Source organism: Lolium rigidum, chromosome 1, assembly GCF_022539505.1.
Source record: "Lolium rigidum isolate FL_2022 chromosome 1, APGP_CSIRO_Lrig_0.1, whole genome shotgun sequence".
In the NCBI taxonomy this organism is placed as follows: domain Eukaryota; kingdom Viridiplantae; phylum Streptophyta; class Magnoliopsida; order Poales; family Poaceae; genus Lolium; species Lolium rigidum.
The window spans coordinates 278,675,812-278,679,953 of NC_061508.1; positions in this window are offsets into that span (position 1 = coordinate 278,675,812).

Genomic DNA, 4,142 nt, shown 5'->3' on the forward strand with positions numbered 1-4,142 from the left:
TCATTTTTTTGCAGCACTAGATTAATCTTGAAAAAAAGTTGGACTCCAAACAAAATTGTCAAATTTAATAATGTTTAACTTGTCCAAAAGTTAAATGTACACTTATTTGTTGATGGAGAGAGTAAATGTTAGTTCGGGCAATATATTCACGTTCCAAAATGTATGAAATACCGAAAACATAACTTAATGATATCTGACAGTAGAAATAGTGAAGCAAAAAAAGAAAAGTGTGAATCGTGCATGAAACAAAAACATTTCTCTCACCATCATGGCATGCTCTCACTTTGAACAAATATATTAACAATCACTGAGACTTTGAACGAATATATTGACAAATAACAATCGACTGAGACCTGACTAGCTAAAATAACTATCGACGGAGACCAGTCGTAGCTCCTAACAGCAACTTTGACAGAACTCTAGTATGTGTGAATGGTTCAAACTTGGGAGGTCGTCGAGGTGGTATACTGTATGTATGTAAGAAAGTCAGCGGCAACGTGCATTCCCAGTCAACAAAGGTTACTTTCTGGAGCCTCAGTCAACAAAGCTTTATATCTCAAGAAAATAAAACGTAGTTTACCGTGGGGCATATAAGGTGCAGGTGCTGAAGCATTGTACTCACCGGTACCAGTAGGCCAATTGTACCCGTCGCCACTCCGGAAAGATGCTACCCAACTGTCACCTCTTGCTTGCCCGTCTTCTTGCCATCCTCACATTGCTCCTCTTCGTCAGCGCCACCCTCGGTGGGGCAGCAAGGCTTCCACCTCCTGGCTCTCCACGTCGCTCTTGCTCCGGTCAACGTAAGCGTGCCCCCTTGCATTCCTCACGCGACTTGATCTACTCTTAAAATCTCTCCCTTTTTTACAGTCTTTTGGATTGTTCATGTCGTCATCATGTGTATAATGTAACTCTCACATCTTCACAGAAGACCCAATCGGCAAATGCTCACCTTTGCCCCCTCAAACCTGCAAAGGTTGTGGTCGGCGGTAAGCGCTCCAAACCGTTGAACTCTCAGGATGGCAAGGCTCATTCCGTGAAGCATATGTCAACGACGGTGGAGGTTTTACAAGTATCAAATGGGATGTACCAGTGCTGATTAACGTATGAGTAAATATATGTGTGCCACAATCATTTCATTAACTAGAATGTAAGGACTATAACTGTAGCTTAATAAGTCACAAGAATTTATCAATAAACTTGCATTGTAAATACAGTATTCTTCAATGGAACACCTAACACTGAAATAACTGGAGCACTAGTGCTCCTAACCAACTTGCATTCAGAATACAGTATTCTTCATTGGAACACGTAACACTCAAATCACTGGAGCACTACTAGTTCTAACCAACTGCTTTTGATAAAGAGCATATATTAATATTATGGAGATAATAATTATACTCAGCCTTTGCAACCACGCATTGCTCTAGCGGTATTACGGATGCACACATCCAAGAATAGAAAGATGAATATACAAAAAAAGTAGTCTCACTGCAGTGATCTATTCCTTGAAAACAGCGGTACTGACACCACCAAGACAGTACCAAAAGTCTAGCCTCTCCAAAAGCAACCCCTCCAAAAAGGAAATATTGCATGAGCGTTGTCGTCGACCGATCATTGATCTTAGGTTTTCACCATGAACAAAAGTCTTCACTCTCAAAACAATGCCTTCAACGAGAATGTTGGCACAACCAATTGATGCCAAACCTTAGATTTTCACCTTAAAAGGTAAGACGAACTTCTCCTGTGCAGTCGCCCCACTAGCATGCCACTGCTCCAAGTCACGAATCACCAAGCCAATTCGTTATCGCCGCCCAGACTCGAACCACCATTGCTAGTCCTCGGATCTCGGTTTCCATGACATTTGCCGCCACCACCATGGAATGAAAACCTGCCCCATGATATTGATAGCCGGTAGAGCTTCGAAGCGCTCCCTCTGATACCAAACGGACAAAGAAAAACACGAGTGTGCATGACCGAATCCCTTCCGAACCAGCAAACTCCGAGCATGATGCGCCTAGTGGAGCTCCTAGGCAGAGCCTTTCAGAACACGATAATTTAGCCAGATCAATGGGGACAGGCTTCCGGCCGATCTTCATCTTGGCGCCAGAAGGAACCTACGACCTCCACCTTTATCCAACCGAGCTACTAGAGGAGATATAGCCCTAAGAGTAGCTGCAGAACGTCACCGTTGTGGTCAAGCCACCACCAAATCCCCTGCATCGCATCATGGCTAAGCTCCTACGGCCCAGACCTAGGTCCAAAACCATATCGTGGCCAGAGGCCCAGCAACCCGTCGAGTGTAGCGCATCAACAGATCGTGTGCACCTCCCGGTTTATGTTGAGCCAGGGGCAACCAACTAGGATACCAACCGCACCTCTCCTTAACCCCCCTCCCCTGTGCCGCCTTAGGATGGCGAGCCTAGACGGGGTGCCTCGGGCCGCGATATGCCTCCACCACCGGCGATCCGTTCACCGCCTGAAGATCCAGGGAAGATGCAGCCACCGCCTGGGTAGGGATCATCATCCGTACCACCACCGATGACCAACTTCCTTGACGCCGCCCCAGCCGCCCGTTCGAAGAGAATCACCACGATCTCCACCCCTAGCACCTTAGGTACCGGGGGTCCAATCAGGGAGGAGGAGTTTGATAGCGCCTTCACCCTCCCCCCCCCCCCCCCCGGCGGTGTCCTGGGGAGGGCCACGGGAGGGAGGGTTAAGGGAGCATGGTCCTTATATGATGAGAAGAAAAGACAGATCCCATCGAAAACAAAACCTTCGCTTAGCTATAAATTGGTAAGTCAAATGCGTCCCATATAGCTCTCTCTCCGTAGATAATATGGGGTATTGAGCTTGTCTCATGACCTTAATGACTAAAGGTCCAAGGTTAGAGAAGTTCTGCCACTAGCACCGCTCCCTGTCATCTAGGGTGTATGCTTTGCTTTTGTTTAAGCCAAACCTTTTCAAATTTGACTAGCATTTTACCAAAATGTAGTAATATATGTGATATAAAATTAATAGATTATGAAACTAAATTTCAAGATTAATCTAGTGGTACTATTTTAATGTCATAAATATTGATACGTTCCCAAAAAAAATTGTCAAAATTAATAATGTTTAACTTGTCCAAAAGTTAAATATACACTTATTTGTGGATGGAGAGAGTAAATGTTATTTCGGGCAATATATTCACGTTCCAAAATGTATGAAATACCGAAAACATAACTTAATGATATCTGAGAGTAGAAATAGTGAAACAAAAAAAAAAAAAGTGTGAATCGTGCACGAAAGAAAAACATTTCTCTCGCCATCATGCCATGCTCTCACTTTGAACAAATATATTAACAGTCACTGAGACTTTGAACGAATATATTGACAAATAACAATCGACTGAGACCTTTTTTTTTTTGCAAGAAACTGATATTGATTAACTGCAGATCTTACAGATCAGTCCAGAACAAAGAAGAAAATTACAAGAAAGCCCTTCTGGACCTCGACGAAGGACGACGAACAAGACGCTGCGCCGGCGCGCCGCCGCACCACCTCCCCTCTGGCCTTGGAACAGGAGGCACCCCTGTACGGACGGGAAGTCGACGCTCCTCAGATCCGAAGATCCTCCACCTCGTGTCGCCAGAAGCATCGAAGCAGCAAACCACATCAGCTCGAAACTTCAACTGGGCCGGAACCACCGCTACTCGGTCGCCGGCAACGGGGAACTCGCACCACATCTCTGAAGATCTGCGGCCGAGAGACGAGCGAGCGGCCGGCGACGACGCCCCGCAGAGCATCACCACCGAAGAGGAGAGCCGCCGCTCCAAAAGTCCACTCCGACCGCGCCGCCATCTTCCCGACACCGCCGGCTGGAACCTGCACAATCCTACACTACAAACAGAAGAGAAAACGAGGCTCCCTCGCCCTCCCGCCGCCGGAGCGGCCGGCGGAGGACGAGGGACCCAGCGAAACGTCGGCGTTGAGGTGGATCGGCCGGTGGATTCCAGAAATCGCCCCTGCGGGTACTGTAGCGAGGGGAAAGGTCCAGGCTCCTATACAATCGACTGAGACCTGACTAGCTAAAATAACAATCGATGGAGACCAGTCGTAGCTCCTAACAACAACTTTGACAGAACTCTAGTATGTGTGAATGG